At 34.6% G+C, this 22854-nt stretch overlaps 2 long non-coding RNA genes across 2 annotated transcripts; both read right to left on the bottom strand.

Moving 5' to 3' along the window:
* Positions 1–7142: 7142 nt before the first annotated feature.
* Positions 7143–15478, bottom strand: LOC131234963 (uncharacterized). The gene is made up of 2 exons (XR_009165862.1): positions 15348–15478; positions 7143–7579 (listed from the first exon to the last, which is right to left on the bottom strand). It is a non-coding gene; the product is annotated as an uncharacterized LOC131234963 (long non-coding RNA).
* A 5407-nt stretch (positions 15479–20885) lies between these two features.
* LOC131235519 (uncharacterized) lies at positions 20886–21502 on the bottom strand. Its single transcript, XR_009166186.1, has 3 exons — positions 21351–21502; positions 21077–21226; positions 20886–20979 (listed from the first exon to the last, which is right to left on the bottom strand). It is a non-coding gene; the product is annotated as an uncharacterized LOC131235519 (long non-coding RNA).
* Between the last annotated feature and the right edge of the window lie 1352 nt (positions 21503–22854).

Genomic DNA, 22854 nt, shown 5'->3' with positions numbered 1-22854 from the left:
TCAAGTGCTCCACGCCACAGGAAACAGTGGTCATTGAACGCCCACTGTAATCTTTATTAGCCATCGAACCTGTTGATAAGGTCAAACAGACTTTGGACGACGGAAACATAAATATCGGTTTGATCTAAAACTTTTGTGGACCCAAAAAGTTTTTAACTTTGGCAATTCAATCTCTACTCTACTGTGTGGTGCACTTGAGATTCAGATCTGCTTCATTTTTGGAACCATGCACTAAAATGAGCTGGAAAAACTGATGGACGGCGTGGATATACAACACATACACCAAGGTGGGCCCCAAGGTCAGGGCCTCACCCAGGAAGCTGTTCCCCGGCCCTCACCTAATCCGCTCCCGTACTTGCTCGCACTAGACTGCCTTTGATCAAGAACCACGGCCAGAAAACATGTGGATGAAATCTGGACCATTCATCCACTGGGACCTATCCGTTTCTACCGAGCTGATGATCAGGTCCAGGTGGGCCCTGTAGGTGATCCCGGCAGTTGCTAAACTGGAACAAAATGTAGATGTGAAATGATAATAAAAAATTCTCCATGATGAGAGGATCCGAACAGTAAAATCGGTGTCCTTTTCTCTGGATGGTTGCTGGATCTTTTTTAGCCGTCTATTTAAAAGCCACTAATCAATGGTTCAGATGACCTGAGCAAGCGGTTTTTTAGAACATCCTGCATTCACGGAAGGGCCGATCAGATAGACGGTCAGGATGACAAAAGAATGGGCCTCAATTGCACAAATTCATGCATGATGATTTTATTACCACCTGATGCATCATGACTCCGTTTCCATGACCATAAATTTCCACTCCTTTATGATTCCCTTTCGGGAAAAAATCTTTCCTACTCTAGCAGAGTATGACCATCCATAGTCACGCGCACTAACTCTGTACATATCTCATATATCTACCATGATCCAAACCGTTCAAATGGTGGGGACTACTGTATATGTATTATGAAAGCAAAATTGCATAAAAGGATGATCTAAATTGGTCGGAAACATGGACCGTTGGAATGAAAATTACAATCCAAATTCAACAATAAAATTTCCATTAATAAGAAGCTAGGTGGTTCCATGATACAGTTTATCAGATTGGCTCCATCATGTTTATGCTGTCCCAAGAATCAGGACTGTCCACTAATCAGGTGGTCACGCGTGTACATTTGTTTGGGATACATCGGCAAACTTTCTTTTACCGCCATTTTCCGTACATTCAGAGGTGGGCCAGCTTTTAGGTGGGGAGCGGATTAGGTGTTACCCGGTAACAAGTTAGTGGGTGTTTCCTTGACTGTGGGGCCCACCTTGATGTATGTTTTGTATATCCATGCCGTCCACCAGTTTTTCCAGATTATTTTAGAACAAGGTACAAAAAATGAAGCAGATCTAAATCTCACGTGCACTATACCACAGGGAGCAGTGGTGATTGAACGCCACCACAAAAATCCCTCCTAGGGCCAACCATAATGTTTATTTGTCATCCCAACGGTTGATGAGGTCGATGAAGAGAAAGCACAAATATCAGAACGATCCAAAACTTTCTTAGCCCTCGAGAAAATTTTAATTGTAGGTATTCAATTCCTATGCTGTGGATCTACTTCATTTTTTGGAGCCATGTCTTGAAATGTGCTAGAAAAACTGACGGACGGAGTGGATATATAACACTAAATCGGGTACTGAGTGACTTAGTGCGCTTTTATGGTATGGAGTAAACTTGATCGGCCCACCATGAATTATGTCATTTATCCAAACCGTTCATCCGGGTTGAACCGAAAATTGAAGCATGTCCACAGCTCAAGTGGACCACACCATAGGAAACACAAGGAGTAATGATTTCGACCGTTTTAAGCCTTCCTAGGGCCCACAGTGATGTTTATTTGTCATCTAACCTGTTCATAACATCACACAGACATGGATGAAGGGATAACACAAATATCAGCTTGTTCCAAAACTTCCGTGGCCCCCAAGAATTTTCAATGGTAGATGTTCAATTCACACTGTTTCCTGTTGTGTGGTCCACTTGAGCTTTGGATATGCTTAATTTTTGAGCTCAAGCCTTAAAATTATCTGTTAAAATGGATGAACAGAGTGGATAAAATGCATAAATCCTGGTGGGCCCCACAAAGTTTACTCAGTAGGCAATCTGCTTCCATACAACACATAAATCAAGGTGGGCCCCACGTCAGGGAAACACCCACTAACGTGTTACCCAGGTAAAACATAATTCTCTCCCTTTTAGGTGGGGATGCATGAACAACGGGCCCACTTGAGGAATGGGTGGGATACTGCAAGGGTGTGCCATGTCAATGGTTAAAAGGCTCGTTTGGTTCTGAGTCAACACGGATGAGTCACATCATACTCGTCAGTCTCAGAAATTGTTTTTTTTTTTTTCTGAAAATCACCAAAGATGAAAATTACAACATTAAAGCAATTCCACTATGAAATTCAATAGTTCATTCTTGTTTTTGGTACTGAAAGTCAATAGAGAGGAAGATTACAATAGAATCATGATCTATTACTCTTAGACCACTATAACTTATAGTGCTCTTAGTTGCATCTGCCACTTGGACAGTTCAATCCATCAACTTGAATTGTCTTATATTAAGTTCAAAAGACATTTTATGGGCCATATGGAAACATCACACTTAAAATATGATCCAATCTATTCTGATTTGTCCCTATTCTTATAGGGATCTTTTTTCAAAGCCCTATGAGGGACTCTTTAGAGTCATAAGCTAGCTATGATGGGCTCTAATGAATAGATTGATGGAATTATTGATTGGTTTTATTTATGTGTAATTGATTTGGACCGTTCAAATTAAAGGCCAATGATTATATAGGTATGGTAAGGTTAGTTCAATGTTTGCACGATAGCCCACAAAAATCTTGGCTGGACCTCACGAACAATCTAGATCAAGAGATTGGATTGTTTGTACCCTTAATGCAATGAGGAACATCATAACTTATAGTGCGCTATGAGCATGGTGTATTTATCTAAGCATCTAAAGGAATGGAGCATTTCTCTAAAAAATACTTTTATTAAAAATGTAAGAGGAAGCCAAGAGACATATATGCTGCGTATGTGCTAGGTAGCCCACCTACACGTTGGCCCTAAATTGCAGACAAATCATGCTCGCAGTTGTCTTTTCGGACTTTTTAATATTTGTAACTTGGGATACAATATATTTGCCTTAAGAGTTGCTGCTAGTCAATCACTAATATTTTCACGGTTGGCTAAACTCTATAGAAATTTTAAGAGAAGGAATCAAAGAATTTTCTTTTTTAAAATGATTCCTGATCTGTGATCAAAAATTTTAGGTAAGGGATCATAGTGACAAAGATGAAAGGTGTTAGGCACCATCTCGGCCTATATAAACCATATGGTCTCTACTTCATAAAACAAGACGAAATATCAAGGATTGAATCGGTTCTTGTGTACAAATGATGTAAATGTGTGTGATGCAATGTGATGATGCGGTGCCTACTTCAAGAGATGGGCAATGTCAAATTTCTCTACTCGGATTCACCCACTTGGAAAAGCGGTCGAAAACTTGGTTGATTCGAGTTCTTGATGAGCAAGATCTAGTATACCGGTGAGCCACAGAGCATACACTCAAACCGATTTAGCAAGCAGGTGGGTTGGGAGTAGAGATGGCAACGCACAATGTAGATGTAAGTATGAATGAAGTTGATCAGAGCCGATCAGGTGGGTGAACAATTTTGTCTCAAGGATTGATTTGACTGGATCGGATTGGTTCTTTGGGTGGCTTAGGTGGCTAAGATTAGGATTTGATTGGGCTGACCTTGGGCTAAAAAGGTTTCCTGTTTTTACTCTCTCTCTCCTTGGTGAATGGATGAGCTTAAGTGAAGGATGAAAGTTATAGGGTGAGAGATAGGAGATGAGTAATGATTTGAAAATGAGAAGGGGATGGGTATTTATAGATGCCTTAGGTTATCTTTTGGTAAATTTTGAGAAATCTAAGGGTTAAAGAATGCTCAAGGGTTGAGATTAGTTGTTGGAATATGGGTGCCATGTGGTAAAATGTGACGGTTAGATAAAATGACAAGATGCATAATTTTGAGCAAATGTGGAGACTGAGGGTCATTTCACCTTGAGGGGTTGGCAGGTTTGGTTTTGTCACCCCCTTAGCTAACTTACGAGAAAATATTGCGAGAATCTACGTGCAGGCAATGTATAATGCATCACCTACCATGTGAATGGGCTCTATTTTTGCAGGGGCCCTATGGGGTGGCATTTCCCCTCTAGTCTACTTGCATATGCTTTATTATAGTTATAAAGGTTAATTGTCCTAGGTCTGGGGATGAATTGGGCTTAGACTTAGGCTGGGTTCCGGCTAGGTTTTACCTAGGTTTGAGGTTCATACAATGCTCTAATCAGCTTATCAACCTTGGGGTGGGGTATCTACAATAGAAAAAGATAACTTCTTGTTTTCTAATCCTACTAACATCATAAATCTGAGGGCTTATTTGGTTTTCCAAATTTTAATATAATTTAATATAAATGAGCCATCATTATCATTTCAGGGTGTTCGTTTAAAAAGAAAATTGCAATACAAAAATTGATATTTAAATACACATGTAAAGTAAATAGGTAAAAGAAAATGTAATCATTATATTTTTATATTATAAAATTACTAATTTTCTAATAATGCTCTTGTAAAAAAAATAACATTATAATGTAATAATTACAGTCAAACATAAGTAATGTCACAACATAATTACATGGGTAAGTAATCTTTATCCATTTAAAACTAATTACTCTTGTAATTGGAAAACCAAACACCCTTTAAGAAATAAATTGACTAACTACTTTTCCAATTTAACTCAACCAAAATGTACTTAATAACCTAGTGTCATAATTAAATTAAGACTTGGCAATAATCCTCAAGACTCCCTCATTGTTAAATCTATAATTTTTGAACTTCTTTTGAAAACTAATCTATACTTAGTGCTTTTGTAAAAAATATCCATCACTTGGTCACTTACAAATACATGACTTAACTATACCTCTTTGCTCATGACATTTTCACGAATAAAGTGATAATAAGCTTCCGTGTGATTTGTATGAATACATAATATTAGCATTAATGCCACCATGATCAAAGCTAACACCGTCATTGGTTGTATATAGGAACAAAATAGTCAACATTTTTCTCCAAAGTATCTCGGTAGTTGCATCAACCATACACTTTCATATGTAGCATGTTGTGGAAAAACACCTACACGTGATCAATGAAGGATACCAAAACACAAAAGAAAAGGATTAAACAAAAGGACAAAGAACCTAACATTAAAAAAATAAAAATAAGAGAAAAGTCATAGCGATTTAATGTACTTCAATAATATATTAACTTCACGGGAGACAGTAAGATAGAGCTTTCTTGTTCATTAGAAACAAAATAAAAAGAAAAGAAAAAAAAAAAGACTAACATTTCTTTCCGCCGTACAAGAAATTTCACACTAAGAAATATTTTAAAAGATAAATTAATAAAATATTTTTCTCTACACAATGCATCTCTTTATGTAGACCACACTCACATGAGAGCAAGTGGCAAAATCCCTACACAAACTAAGCTTCAACATTCAAGAGGAAGAGGTAGAGAGAGGGAGAGAGAGAGGAGACATGTAGATAGCAAACATCTCTACTCTCCACCGCCACAGCATAGCTACCATTGCTATATGCGACCCATGTTTGTTCTAAATAGTCCCTTTAGCAGCTGACGATGATCCATTGGCCTCTTTAGCTACTGCTTGAGACGACCACTGAACCATTCAAATTTAAATAAGGCGCTGTTTGGGAAGTTATATATAAGAGTTCGAATCCTCTGTTTCCGGGAGGCAGAGACTCTTTGCCTCTCGCAACCTCATTGGTCCAGCTAACCACGCCTGCCATGTAGGCAGTTTCCTATTAAAAAAAAACTCTCTACCGTCTTTCCTAACAGCAACGGCAGCACAAACGGAACTTTCCATTTCCGTCTTCGGAGATTTTTCAGAGATTTCTTCTCCCCTCGATTCTAATTTCAAATTCCTTCCTTTTACAGATGGATTTCATCAAAACTCTCGCTGAAAGAGAAAATGAGTTTCTTCTTTTGACGATTAAAGGCCCTCCTTCCCTAATCTCTCTTAATCTCTCTCATCCATTTTTCATTGGGCAGCCGATTTTCGATTTCGGCTATTTCGTCTATTCATCCATCGAAGGTCCACCCCATCTCACAGGTATTTTAATTTTTTTATACATTTTTTTTTTTTACAGATTATATATTTTATATATTATTTCCTCCGTTCAAAATCCTTTTTTTTTTCAAGGCTATAGACATTGAAGTATTGGTTGTCTACATCTGAATTTCTTGATCAATATCAATAATGGTAGCTGTAAATGACTAATGTATACTTTTGTGAAAATCCAAATGCTGTAGTTAAACCCAAATCTATAATCAAGTGCTCCCAAAGCACCAGTCAAGTTCATCTTGGGCAGTCTGATCAATGTGGACAGTTGATTTATTACTCTTGATTATTACCAACATTGGAGGAGAAACAAACAGGAGATGCCAAGAAATGAAGCAGGGTTAGGCTGTAATAATAATTCCCATCATGTTATAGGTTTTGTTGTCTCATCCACCATAAACGTGAGATGCATTTATAGCAATCTGGACGGTCGAAAGCATGGACCCCATTGCGGATACATCATAAACTAGAATTTTGAACCTCTGACCATCTTATTTCTAACCATCCCATTACCAACTAATTGTACAATATTAGCTATCTGACTTTACTGATGAATTTTGGACTTATTTCTCAGTCCTACTAATAGCAATCATTTGGATGGTTAGGATGGTCAAATAGTATTTTCAAGCTATTCTGTATCTACAATGGGCCCTAAGACTTGGGATGGTTTGGATTTCATATATGTACATCACATAAATTGTGGATGATGCACATGCGGTTATCACCAGTCTGGTACAAGGAAAACATAGACAATCTCTAGTTATGGGAGCTTAGGTGGTAGTAATTACAGAGTCCAAATTACAGGTAGCATATGCTAATTAATTGAGTTGAAATAAATGGGGCACCACAGAATATCACCCTACATTTTAAGATTAAAGAAAAAATTAAAAAAATAATTTACAGTCACATTGATTGATAGATATACCTTCACTTGTACTATTATTACAACATTGTAGGAAAGAAAAGACGTATCTATAAATCAGAGGGGACAAATATATTAATTTCCTTTCAAGATCTGATTTATGGAAATGCTAAACAACCAAAAGATCAAACCCTCAGATACCCTTAACTACCTAAAAAATGTGGAAAGGAAGTTGTTTCATTTCATATATACAAATGCGAGCTGTAGATGCTTTCGACTATGAAATGAAGAAGCCTCGAGCCATTCCATCCATATGGAGATGCAGATGTGCTGATATATTCTCATTTGAGCTTCCACCAGACAGCAGAGATAAATAATTGGAGAATATAATCACCTAACATACACCTACTTAGATCTTTTTCTAGTCCCGACTGTCTTTATAGATGATATGCACCAGCCTCGTCCTATTTTCATGGAATAGACAATGAATTCTCAGGTAAAACATCCAAAGTATCAGAAATTTAAAATATGCATAACAAGAATACAAGCTCTCATGTCTTGTCACACTTTTGATGGAGAAGTTAGCACAGAATAAGCAACAACTAAAAGAATGAGGGAATATCCATTGACGTGGGGCCCACTTTGTACTGTAACCTTGTCACTTTGTCTAGTGAACACCGACGTGGGGCTCACATTTACATTATCAATAATTAGCTGTCTACATATGAATTTCTTGATCAATATAAAAAATGGTGGAATACTTTTGTAATTTGTCCGAGTCTTAAAACCATGGATGCGTGTATATAATACATCAGTCATTTACAGCATTTGGGTTTAACTACAACATTTAGGAAAAGAAAAATAAAAGATGCTTCCATAATGTTAGCCACAACGTTGAGTGGCTTGTAGGGAGGGTTTGGGGTATTGTTCGGGAGTGGATCTGCTGTGATAGAGGGGAGAAAGGGTGTGTTGTGCCTATGTAGTAGGGTGGGCTAGTTGGTTGTTTTGTGGTTTGTATTCTTTATCACCTATCGGTGCTGTTTTAATAAAATTTCCATCAACTTTACAAAAAAAAAAAAAAAGATCTGTGAAAGGTAGAGGAAGCTATGTGTCACCACATGAGAAAAATCAGCTTACAGAAAAATCTATGCTTTTCTCTGTGTTATTTTTAATAGTCAAAATGGACTGCTATATATAAACTTACAAGAGCAAATCAAGATTCTAAATTAGATCCTAAATTACAGAAAAATAAAATAAAGATCTATCTAATTCCCTTGATTGAAGGGATTACAAATCTCCTAAATATATACATGAAATAATATCCCTTAAAATCTATCTAATTCCCTTGATTGAAGGGATTACAAATCTCATAAATATACACATGAAATAATATCCCTTAATTTAAGTTAACATAATCTTAACACTCCCCCTCAAGTTGGATCATGTATATCCAGCTTGTTCAACTTGATTCTTAATTCTTTAAACACATTTCCTCCAAGAGCCTTCGTAAAAACATCTGCCAGCTGTAAATGAGATGGAACAAATTTGGTGATAATCTGACCATCTTATATCTTTTCTCTTACAACATGACAATCAAGTTCTATGTGTTTGGTGCGCTCATGATATACTGGGTTTGCTGCTATGTGGAGAGCAGCTTGATTATCACATAGTAACATTGCTGGTCCTGTAGAAACTTGCATATCATTGAGTAAAAATCTGAGCCAAGTTAGCTCACAGGTTGCCGCTGCCATAGACCTGTACTCAGCTTCTGAGGATGATTTTGAAACTGTTTTCTGCTTCTTTGCTTTCCATGAAATCAATGAATTCCCTAAGAACACACAATAATCTGTAGTTGATCTTCTTGTCATAGGACAGTTTGCCCAATTAGCATCACAATAAGCCTTTAAGGCAAAGGAATTGCTTGAGGAGAACAACAATCCCAAACCAGGACTGCCTTTCAAATATTTGATAATGCGAAGAGCAGCATCCCAGTGAGGCTTTCTTGGAGCATGCATAAATTGACTTAAAATATTAACTGAGTATGTGATGTCTGGCCTTGTAATTGTGAGATAGATTAGTTGTCCAACTAATCTCCTGTAGCGAGCTGGATCATGTAGCAGATCACCTTGATAATCTGTGAGCTTCAGATTCATTTTCATGGGAAAGTTTGATAATTGAGCACCCAAGTATCCAACATCTTCTATGATCTCTAAAGTATATTTTCGTTGAGAGATAACAATACTTTCTTTGGACCTTGCAACTTCCAACCTAAGAAAATACTTAAGGAGACCAAGATCTTTAATATGAAATTGTTGATGAAGAAATTGTTTGAGACTTTGTATAGCAGTTGCATCATTTCCAGTTATTACTATCTCATCTACATAGATAAGTACCATAGTTGTAGATGAGCCTTTAGTCTTCACGAACAAAGAATAATCTGAATGTGATTGAACAAAGCCAGCCTATTTGATAGCATGCGAGAATTTTGTAAACCAATTTCGAGGGGCTTGTTTAAGCCCATAAAGAGACTTATGCAGTCGACATACTAGTTTCTCCCCCTGTCGACAAAGACCTGGTGATGGAGTCATGTACATCTCTTCCTCTAAATCACTATGTAGGAAGGCATTGGTCACATTCATTTGATACAATGGCCAATGTCTAGCAGCAACAACAACAAGAACACAACGAACAGTGGTTAACTTAGCGACAGGAGCAAATGTTTCGGTGTAATTCAAGCCTTCTTGTTGAGAAAATCCTTTAGCGACTAATCGAGTTTTATAGCGTTCAATTGTGCCATTGGAATTGTATTTGATATGATAGACCCATTTGCTGCCAATGGGGCGATGACCAACAGGCAAGAGAACCAAGGACCATGTCTTTTGGATAGTGAGAGCATTAAGTTCACGTTGCATTGCCGCTTGCCATTTGGGATCTAAGATAGCTTGAGCATATGAGGTGAGTTCTAGGACACTCGAAATGGTATTAACAAAGTGTTTATGAGTAGAAGACAAAGAATCATAGGAAAGATAAGTACTTAAAAGATACCGAGTACCTGACTTAGTCAAAGATGCCTATTTTGAAGTTGCAGTTGATGGCGTTGTACTAACTTGTCCACAATGAAAATCTTGAAAGAGGGTGGATGTCTGTCTGACATGTTCACTTCTGCGAAGAGGAGGTGCAGCAGGAGATATAGAGGAAGAAGGAGAAGAAGGAGAGGATGGAGGAGTGATCTCAGATGATGAAGAAACAGGAGAAATTGCAAGTGGGGGTGAATCAGTAATATATTCAGATATCTCAGGTTGGGAAACAATGTTTTCTGGTGAGGGTTTTTGAGCAAGAAAAGGAAAAAATGATTCATGAAAAATGACATCACGGCTTGAAAAAAGTTGTTGAGTGTTGAGATCATATAAGCGATAGGCTTTTTGGCCTACAGGATAACCGACAAAGATGCATTTTCTAGCGTGAGAGTCAAATTTGTGAGATGGTTGCATAACAAAGATATCCAAAAACTCTCAAGTGAGAGTAGATAGGTGGTTTGTTATACAACATTTCATATGGGGATTTATGTCGCCGCCCAGGGGTAGGAAGACGATTAATAAGATAGGCAGCGGTAAGTAAACTCTCCCCCCAAAAATGCAAGGGAAGATTAGCATCAATTCTTAAGGCCCTACCAACGTTTAAAAGATGTCGATATTTTCATTCAACTACACCATTTTGTTGAGGTGTAGATGGGCAAGAGCTTTGAAATAAAATGCTAAGATTGGAAAAATAAGATTTCATGGAGATGAATTCTGAGCTATTATCACTTCGAATGCATTTAACTTGGCAATTAAACTGAGTGTTGACAAAATAGATGAAAGTTTTTAATAATCCTTGCATTTCAGATTTGAATTTCATTAAGAATATCCACGTGAATCGAGTATAATCATCAACAATGGTTAAAAAATAATGTGCCCTTGTATGAGTTGCAGTACGAAAAGGTCCCCAAATATCACAATAAATAAGATCAAATGAATGTAAAGTTTGAATAAAACTTGAAGAAAATGGTAGCTGTGTTTGCTTAGCCAAATGGCAAGTTTCATAAAAATGTTTAGAATCAAATACAAATGAGGGAATAACATGACTCAAAAATTGTGAACATGCCTTTGAGGAATGTCCTAACCGCTCGTGCCATGGAAGGTTTATAGTAGAATCAATATGATAAGAAGTTGGTACAGACTTCACTGGAGGAACAAAGTAGTACAAGCCATTAAGCTGCTTCCCCAATCCAATCATCTTCTTCGAAGTTAGGTCCTGCAATATACAAAAAGTGGGAAAGAAGTGAATTGAACAATTCATGGCAGTTGTGAGTTGACTCACTGATAGTAAATTGACATGAAAAGATGGTGCACATAGAATGTTTTTAACACGCATATGATCTGAGAGTTGTGTGGAGCCAATGACAGTTATCTTAGAATATGCACCATTGGGCAAAGTTACTTGAGAAGATAAAGGAGAGGTATTAGATATTGAAGATGCTATGTGATTTGTTGTACCACTATCAATAATCCAATGATTCAAGGATGTCTTTTGGACACTAATGAAAAGGCCAAGCTATATGTCCTAGAGGGGGGGTGAATAGGACAATGCCAAATAAAAACTTATAACAGCGGAATAATAAAGAAAATGATAGCCAAATTAAATAATAATGCAGGAAAGAAAAACAACCTCAAAATTCAGATCTTGAGAGGTTGATACAAACGTTATTCTAAGGACAACCTTACACCAAAAACAGAGTTTATGGTAGGACAACCTTATTTCTAGAAAGGTCTTTGTATCAAGTCTCAAATCGAAGAGGAATACAAAAATAAATATGAACTGAATTGAAATAACTTGTAATTAAAGATGTATTGTTCTAGGGACAGCCATACACCATAAAAATGGCAGGGCAACCTTGCTGGAACAACTTTCAAAATGAAATTGAAAAACAAGCTTATAAAGGAATAGCAGAAAGTAAATTCTAAGCTATTACAACATTCTCACAAAGCTTGAAATAATTACAACATTCACCACCATACATACATCCCACAAAAAGAATAAAAACAATTAAAAGAATAAATCAATCAACCACAACTCAAAGGATTTATAGTGGTTCGCCTGTGTTTTCACCATCTGTTATCCAACAGCCACACAAAAAGCTACTCCACTCCTAATATCCTCACACAGGGGATATTAGCGTTCACTAAAGATAGGTTTTCCCAGGTTCACCCAAAACCCTTACAATTGTGTCTTTGTATGTGGGCTTACACAATTAAAAAAACCCCCACTTCTGAGTTTTCCTGGCTTTCCTCAGATAACCAATATAACAAGATTTTTCTGGCAAATCTTGAAAGAAACCAAAATAATAGAAAGGAATTTACAATATGTAAAATACCTGAATATCTTCTTCGTTGTAGCAGCCCGGTAGAACCAAATCAAAGTAGATGATTGAATGTCCAAGTTCAATGTCCAGTACTCGATTACAATGGTTCTAATTCTAATAGATTTTAAATTAAACCAAATAGGGCTTGCCTTAATTGATTTTGATTCCAAAGAAAGGGAATAACAATTCCTCTTTATCAAATCAGATTGGAATATAAGAAACAAAATCAATTAAAATAAAGCTAAGGAAAGAAGATATTAAATAAGCACACTTAGCTTAAATGGAGCACAGAATTATCTCTCAGAAGTTCGACGAAGATTGGCTTGAATACTATAATTAAATCGATGATTTCTTCTGAGATTCGTGCTCTATTTATAGGTGAGAAGATCAGGTCTTCGACTGGTCTAGAGTGCTCTTCGACTAGTCGAAGCCATAACAAATATTTGCTCTCCTACGACTGGTCGTAGGTCACCTACGACTGGTCGTAGGTTTCCTTCGACTGGTTGTAGGTCCTGAATATCTTCGCTGGACTTCGAGTCGTAGATTCTACGACTGGTCGAAGATGCAGAAACACTGTTCCTACGACTGGTCGAACAGATTCCAGGACTAGTCGAAGGCTAACAGATTTTATCCGGAATTTGTAACAAACTTACGACTGGTCGAGGATTTTCTTAGACTGGTCGAAGCAAGTCTAGGACTAGTCGAAGCAGACCTAAGACTGGTCGAAGAACAGACCAATCACATGTAAAATAACATTCGACTTATGTATCCGAAATGACCTACTTCTAAGGTCATCCTATGGTCAAACAAACCTCAATCATGAAGTATGGACATTGAAACAAGAGACCATGAAGAATGAGCCTTGAAGTCTTGATAAAGATTAAACCTTGAAGTAGCTCAATCTTGAAAGTGACTTACGTTTCAGCTTGAGTCTTGAGTTCAGCTTGACTTTCAACTTGAGTCTTGAGTTCAGCTTGAGTCTTGTTTTGTGAGCAGTTCTTGCATTCAAGAGTCTTGTCTTGAGCTCAGATCTTGTCTTGTGATCAGTTCTTTCATTCAAGATCTTGAGTCAGCTTTGCTTGTTTATGAATGTTGATCCTTGAGAGAGCTTCACTTATGCAAGTTATGTATAACAGAGTATAATAGTGATTTTGGCACTACAAATTTGACAACAAACAGGGATATAAACTATAGCACTTACAACTAAAGGATGAGCAAAAAGGGGTAGAGATACCTGTATAGTTTGCTCTGGCAAAATTTTTACTATTATGAAAAAAGGCTTTTATTTGGGCAAGCTCTTCAGAGGTGAATTGAGGGGTCTGCTCTGTTGGTATCTTGATTGAATCCTGATGCATCTCGGCACTGGTTTGATGTGTAGCATATTTTCTGCTTCGATTTGGTGGCTGGACATCTTTGCCATGGAGCTTGTGACCAATTGGGAATCCATTCAAGTAGTAGCAACGATCCACAGTGTGAGTTGTGCCCTCACAATAAGAACATAACAGAGATTTTCTGGTGTCATGTGACTTGGAATGAGAGGATGACCACTGTCTGTGTTGCCGTTGAGCATCAGACTGTGATTCCCTAGAGTTTTCATAGGTTTTGATACTCATAGCATGAATGAGATCAGTACCCTTGGCCTCAGTAAGTCCTCGCTGCCTTTCTTCTTCACATAGAAGTGAATATGCCTTTTTGACAATTGGTAGAGGGTGCATTGACATGATTTGCCCTCGCACAGCGGAGTATGTCTCATTCAATTGCATAAGGAATTGTCCCAGCCGAATCCTTTCTTCCTTTTCTTTTAGATCTTTTTGTTCTCCACAAGTACACGTGTTTGAAGGACTACAGGTAGTTAGCTCATCCCACAACATTTTCATCTTTGTATAGTAAGAAAAAATTGGTTCTTGATTTTGTTTCAATTTAACAATAGATCGTTGAGTTTGATAATGATGAGAAAAATCACCTTGAGAGAATCGTTCTTGAAGATCTGTCTAGATCTCTGAAGGCGTTTCAGCATAGAGTACGCTGTTTGTAAGCTCTTGACTTAGAGAGTTAAATATCCAGGAAAGCACCATATCGTTGCAGCGCTGCCATAAAGAGTATTTTGGATCTTTTTCATCTGGGGTGAAAATTGTTCCTTTGATGAACCCCAGTTTGTTTTTAGCACTGAGACTTACCAGCATAGATCTCTTCCACATAGTATAATTGGTTCCATCTAAGACTTTTGGAATAAGAATCATGCCAGGATGATCAGAAGGATGGAGAAAAAAAGGATCTGCAGAATCAATCGCAGATGTAGACATAGCGTGATCAAAGTAGGCGGAAATGATTTATAGAGGCAACAAGATCATTGGCTCTTTGATATCATGAGAAAAATCAGTTTACAGAAAAATCTATATTTTTCTCTGTGTTATTTTTAACAGTCAAAATGGACTGCTATATATAAACTTACAAGAGCAAATCAAGATCCTAAATTACAGAAAAATAAAATAAAGATCTATCTAATTCCCTTGATTGAAGGGATTACAAATCTCCTAAACATATACATAAAATAATATCTCTTAAGATCTATCTAATTCCCTTGATTGAAGGGATTACAAATCTCATAAATATATACATGAAATAATATCCCTTAATTTAAGCTAACATAATCTTAACACCACATCTTTAATATAATAATGGAATAGATGGAAGCTAATCAAATAGACCATTCACCCATGATTTAGATGAAATTTGGAATAGAAATAATCTATTTAGAAAAAGGCAAATGGCCCTTCAAATACTCATCAACATCAAGAATACAAGATCAAGGGTAAAGAAATATAGCTTACCGTATCTAGGTCAATCTGAGCAGTCAAGACCTTAACATCCTTTAAGAAAAACTGGGATCCTTGAGCAACCACGTCCCCATTTATAGTAATACAAGAACATCCATCTAATACCAAATAAATAGTGAACATAGTGTATAAGGCACAATAACTATTAACCACTGAACGTGGTGGAATTCACAAAATTGAATATTACAGGTATTATAGATATGTACAAATATAATATAAAAGCACGCGTATATACATGTAAATTTTTTCGAAAAAATATTTTTTTGACCAACGATCTTTTGTTCTTAAGTAGGTGTTTATCCCTTTAATTTGACAAGTTCTTCAAAAGTATATTGTACTTAACATGGTGAGTAACCTCTCATTATGTTTCTGATTTTTTTAAAAAATCAAATTTTAAAATGAGATATAAAAGTTATGTATGACTTTAATCGTTATTAATTTTTATGATTGAAGGATGAGTCATTTCAATCAAAAAACTATGATTACAACACCAGATGTACCTACCAAATTTTTTTTTTTTGATTTTATCAATCAAATTAATTTAAAAGATGAACATAAAAAAGCAATATCAACCACTCCTTTTAAGGAATTTTTGCATTTTCTAAGGTCAGCAGTTCAACGCACATTTTTAAATACTATTATATGTAGATGGGATAATGAAAATAAAAGTTTCATCATTGGAGGAAATAGGCTATTTATTAAACCCCAAGACATTACTTTGATATTGGGGTTGAGTATGAATGGAAAGTATATAGATATGAAGAAGAAACTAGAAGATTGCGATGAAAATTTTAAAAATAAATATTTTTCAAGTGCTCTTATATTGAGGAATTTGATTGAGAAAAATATTAAGAGGTGAATGGAAGAGACTTTGGATGAATGTTTAGCCGACTTTACCAAACTCTTTATTTTGTATATATTTATTATAATTTTATTTCTAACTTCAAATCATGCCACACCAAAATTTTTGTTGCAATATGTGAATAACCTGAAAAAGTTGTATAGTTATGATTGGGCGACTGTTGTTTATGAGTTTTTAGTTAGAAGTATTTCTAAATGTATGGAGGAGAAAAAGAGCTATGTGAACGGATGTGTCATGACACTAGAATTAAGTAAATAAGTACTTTTATCAATTTTTTTTCTTTTCGTTCTCATATGTCTTTCTCATATGAATTTATTTTATGCATAGCCATGGTTACAAGAGCACATCATTCATTAGCCAATATTAACAACAAAAATGGTGTATTCATGTTTATTGAGATAGGTAGAAGTGCTTACCAACATGCTAACACATATAGGAAATATATTGATAATCTCATCTACACTTAGGTAATCAATTATTTAATTCAATTAAGATTTTAAAATTAATATTTAATTTGTTCAAATAAAGTATATACATTTATATATTTATATCCATTAGGTTATTGAAGAAATAAAGCCTACGTATGAAAAGAGAAATCTATTACCTCCTCCTGTAAGTGATTCGTGTTTCTTTTTTTGTACTCAATATGCAATCAATAGTGATTACACATTAAACAATATTTGTATTTTTAATTGACGTATAGGATACATCAAATACTATAGAAGAAATATGCCGTCATTTGGAACGTAAATTGGTTAACATGTTTCAGAAAATTGTAACTGTTCCCCACTTAACAGATATTTTATATATGCATATATTTTTTTAATCATGTTATCTTGTGATACTAATTTCTTATTATTTTTGTTATGATTTGCATATAGGCTTTAAATATCACCCAAAAAATATGTAGTCATTTGGAACCTATATTTTTACAAAATAAAGAGAAAAATGTAATTATTTTCAATACAACAATTATTTTTAATTTGTGTATATTTTATATATCACAATGCGTTAGAATACTAATTCCATTTTATTGATTCTTATGATTTTTATACAAGAGATATTAAGTGCAGTCAACGAAATGTGCAGACAATTTAAACCTAAAATTTTGAACAGTATAAAGAAGTTAATGATACAAGTAATCTTAATAAACTTTTTCATATGTATTTAATTTTCATTCATAATAATTAGGAATGCTTTAATCTAAATAAGATATTATGTTTTTTAAATTTATATATAGAATAAGAAAAATGAAGATAATAGTGAGTACCGAGAATTACTGATGGAAAACAAAAAGTTAAGAGATAAGATATTTGATAAAGAAATAATCATACAATGGTTGTCTGATGAAGTGAAAGAGTTAAAGAGAAACTATGATTGGGAAGCTACATCATATGAGATAATCAAAGATATATTGCAAGTAAATTTTGACATACCACAAATTTCTACTCCCGTTCATGCGAATACGAAGATAAAAAAGACTTTTATTGCAAATCAAAACTCTTTAGTGAAGCGTGTTAAAGCGCAGGGCAGGAAGATTCCTTTAAAAGTCTTACAATGTCCATACACTGAAATTTCATGTAAAACCAAAGGTAAAAGTATATGTGAAATTCCTGAAATCCAATCACGTATGGAAAAGAGTGATGAGTATATGTTATCCCAAGAAGAGGTGAATGCAATTACGATTCTTAAAGCTCAGAATAATATCAAGTAAGATGCTTTAAGTATTTACTTTTTAATCCACCCACTTATTTTTTAAATCTTTTTGTAATAATATGATAATATATATCCTTATGAATCAAATATTTGGCCCACTTCTTGTCAAAAGGAGATCCCTAGAGTCATTGTTGAATCCAATGAAATGGGTAGATGATGAGGTATAATTTAAATGTTATATTACGATGAGGTATGATCCCTTATTCATAGATATGACTTAACTGATTAATATGTTAAATTTGATGTAGGTTATATCCAAGTATACCGAATTGATGGCTATTCGAGAAAATAGTGGTGGGTATCATTTATTAAAATACCACTTCTTCAACGCATGGTTTTATGTAAGTTTTCTCATTTATATGTGTAACAAAATTATTATATATAAGTAATTTGTGTTTAAATGATGTTAATTTCATTTAAATTGGACCATTTCAGAAATATGTGTGTATAACGAGAATTATAGCGAAATGAGACAACAAATTTGAAGAGATATATTATGATGGTAATGATACAAAAATTGAAAGTATTAAAAGGAGGATTCCTTACGAACTAAAGAGTAAAGAAAAACTTATGATCCCACTGAATGAAATGTCCCATTGGTATTTGCTTGTAATTGACTTAAAGAGAAAAATATTTTAAATTTACAACTCTCTCAAAGGTTACCAAGCATCAACCTACATCAATACGATGGTATGTATATTAATTTGTTCAATGGAAGAACATTCAACTTAAAAAATTGTGATTAAGAAAGTATTTAATACTTCTTTATTATAAATGCAGGTTTCACGTTTGAAGATCCATTTATTAAAAAATTGTGAAATAGAATGTGCTGGATTTACTATCTTTATAGACCAAGAATGCCCCAGCAACCAAATTCGTAAGTTATTTTTCATTTAAAATATGAATTTACTCTTATTTAATAATATTTACCTGTCTCTGTTTGGTATTAGCAGGGTTGATTGTGGTGTTTACTTAATGAAATTTATGGAATGTCTTTCCCATAGAGATATATTTGATTTCAACTCAGTAAATTTTCATTCCCCTCTCCCCCCCCCGTTTTTCTTATACAAAATTCAATTAGACAAATTTGATTTTTCTTGAATTTATTTTTAATTGATTGTAATCTCCCTTGATTGATTGTAATTTTTCTTGATTTGGGTCTTATGTACTCAATGAAATTCAATAAAAAATTTAAAATTAGTCTTTTAAAATTTTTTTTTTACAAAATATTATTATTTTCATAATTGTGGTTGGTCATTGTTCATTATCATAGTACCATTATCATTACGTCACAGCTCTAATAACTACAAGCAAAGAGAATCAACCTGCCCATTGTCTTTAATCATTTAAAGATGGTTGGTGAGAATCTAATAACATTTCAAAATTCCAATTTCAACAGGTTTATTTTGAAATGCCTCCTAAGGTTGTTAAAATAATTGAAAAATGGTACTTGCATACATCGAATCTATTAAAATTTAAACTAGGGATTTAGGCCATACCAAATATCTATGTACTTGAAAAACTTCGACACAAGCAGATCTACTAGAAAATCATCAGAAGATGTTGAATGGACTTGCCATAAATAAAAGATCATAAGCAATTGGAATGCCACTATAAACAGTAAGCCGCGAACAATACATTTCTCTACAGATATGTACATTAAAAGATTAGGCTCCCAGATTAGGTTTTATGCAGTCCATGTGCTATATATAGTAGTGAACAATGGAGTGTCGTCTAGTATAGTTACCAGAGCAGCAACAAGTTAAAGGTGGATGCTGTGAGTATAGTTATCAACATAACAATATGATGAGGATGGGTGCAGAAATATATGAAATAATAATAAAATAAAAGGTTATTTTATAAAACAGAGCATATAGAAAATGCAAGTCACGGGGAAAGAGTGCCAACTTTTAAGGGAAAAAAAACATTTTGGCTTTTTCAACCTCTTCATTCAACCTCTGTTTGGATTTGCTGAAAGATAAAGTGAGGAAACACAATTCCATGAAACGTAAATTGTTCTAATCAAGCAATTGTGCTCATCTATGAGATTACTGCATCATCTATGAGATTTTCAATGGATTGTTTTGGTTCACCTCTTAAAGAATGCAGTTGGTGATTGTCTTTCCACACATTCCAGTATCTGATAACTTAGCATATGTCTGATTGATGGATCATGACATGCTACATTCACCAACTGAGGCTTAAAGATAAGACTATAACTTCATCAGCATCAGAGAGTTATCCAGCTATTTGCAGTCAGATTTGTAAATCCCGTTTCACCAACCATTCTCTCCACACATTTTCATATCTGATATACTAGAATGTTCCTGATGTATGACTCATGAAATGTTAGATTAATGAACAATAGCCTAAATCTAGCCTTGTCCCAGATTTTCGGGATTAGGTTCATGAATCCTGCTTCACCAAGAAATCTCATATAAGGCCCTATTCCAGATACGCACAAAAGATGTTTCAAAGGTGGGAAACAACCCATCTCAAATTTAACAAATAAAATAAAATAATAATAATAACAACAAAACATATAATATTTAATCACTCATTCCTGAAGCAAGATTATTGTTTTCCTAGCTACAATTTACCTAGATGAATAAACCAATGAAGAATAAAAATACCAGAATATTTTGATATTCCACCATGTACTTCCATTCCAAGCACAAATTTCATGAACTAGTTAAAAATAAATAACAAAAAGAGTAAAGTACTCATAGTTTAATCATCTAATTTTTGAACTAGTTATTTACGGATAAAATGCATACCATCCACAAAAACTATAAATTTAAGGACAAAGTAACAGCCACCTAAAACAAATAACGAGAAGAACAAATGTGCTCAAAATTTGTAATCTGCTGTCCGTACAAGCAAACATTTACGATAGCATGAGTAGAAAATCAATGACATTTAAATAATAAATTTTGTCTTAGAACATTCATATGTCACGAGGGTTATTGTCATTCTTTTCCAATTATTGAACTACTACTACAACCTGCCACAGGATGTTGGAATGCTACGTACATAATTTGTAGTATTCTGCATATTAATCATTCCATGAATCCAAGTTAGTATCATAAAAATATAAGAGATTTAATATAATTTATTTAAAAATTTCATAAATGCAATTCCTTACCTTAAGTAATTGAGTGAAACTTAAATTATTAGGAAAGTGAATCGAGGGTTGGAGATGGTCTTGCACGGATTGATGTGGTTGAATGACGGAATGAGATAACCTTGATTGAAAGTACGTAGTCACGGGATCCAAACAACCACCATTGTATCCCTGATATAAGTAACAACATGAAAATCAAGTTCACAAATAAATATAAATTTATCATTTAATTTTTTTTCATTGATTTTAAAATATTTAAATTTCTACATATTAAATCAAGATAGTTACATTGTACCTTTGTGAGACATGTATGATGATGGATTGGATTTGATGCATCTATGAAATCTTCAATAGTAGGGTATAAGATTGGTTCACTTTTCTGCACTTTCTTTTGGCATTTCTTTGTTTTTTCCTTTTCCATACAATTCCTAAATCTACGTCTACCATGACATTGCTCCTTTCTCTTGCTTTTATAAGCTTCTTCTTTACTTTCAACAATTTTAGCTCATTTTCTTTTAATTCCTCGATCTTCTTTTGTAAAGTCATTGAGATTCCCCATTCCTGTTTCATGAGCTTTTTTTTTTTTTTTTTTTTAAATTTATAATTTCAACGATTTTGTCTTTCAATTGTACATTGTCAACATTTACAATTACACAATCATCCTATCTATAACTGTCGTTATTATTGCAACAATCTTCAGTGGATGATGGTCCTTTTAATTTTGCTTTTTCTTTAATTTTTTTTTTTTTTTTTTGCAATTCTTGATGCATCAACTTAGAATATTTAATAGCACATTGAAATGACCCTTCACTTTCACAACCCATTGATGACAACTTAAGAAAGCTGGAAATCAAGCTATTATAACGATGAAAACGTAGTTTCTTAGAGTCTCCATCCAAGCCACATCCTCTAATAACTGACGGAAAGGAATATGAAGCAGCTTCTCTGGTTCACCTCTTTAAGATGTACTTCGGTGGCAGTCTTGTGAGGATATGATTTGTTGCTTTTAATATATGGGAACATAAAATACCCATAAATTCAAACTTTCTGCAAATGCATTTAAAAAACTCATCTGTTGAGTTCACGGTAACGATGTGGAGTCTATGCTTTTTTACATTCACGTACTTGGTATTTAATCACCATCCCAGACTCTTTTAATTTTTCAACAGTTTGACCAAGACTGTTGGTTTACTCAGACTGGAATAATTTAAAAATGGTTGTCGTGTAAACACTAGTTGCATGCTCCAAGATATTAATAGGAAACAACACAGTTGGTGAACTTTGAGTCATTTTGAAATTTGCTTCTAATTTAGCGTTCTTTCTATCATCCACCAATCGTTCGAAGTGTTCAAAAAATCTGAGAATATTCTGTCCTGGATGTAAGTATCTCTTCAACTACTTATTCAAACTTTCGCAACGTTGTGTGTTTTTCATATCAGCACAAAATACTTTTTTTCCATACACTAATGCCCACTTCTCTTTTTCATTGAATAATTGTTGCAACCATGTATTATTTGTAAGATCATATTTCTAAATCATTGTTTCCCATGCATGGTGGAATTCACCACCATCATCAAAATCACAGACACATCTACTAAAATCATTGCCAAAAGATTCAGAAGAATTAAATAAATGACTTAGGTGTTTGCACGCATTTTGAAACATATGCTAAACACAAATACGGTGAACTTTTCTTGTTAATTCCGTTTTAATCGCACTTGACATTGCCTTATCCTGATTTGTGAGAGTGGTTTGAGGCATTTTTCTAGACATTGCATTACAAAAAGTTTTAAACAACC

This window comes from Magnolia sinica, chromosome 19 (assembly GCF_029962835.1).
Source record: "Magnolia sinica isolate HGM2019 chromosome 19, MsV1, whole genome shotgun sequence".
Classification (NCBI taxonomy): Eukaryota; Viridiplantae; Streptophyta; class Magnoliopsida; order Magnoliales; family Magnoliaceae; genus Magnolia; species Magnolia sinica.
Note: the sequence above shows the minus strand (reverse complement) of the source record. Positions and strands in the feature narration are given on the sequence as shown.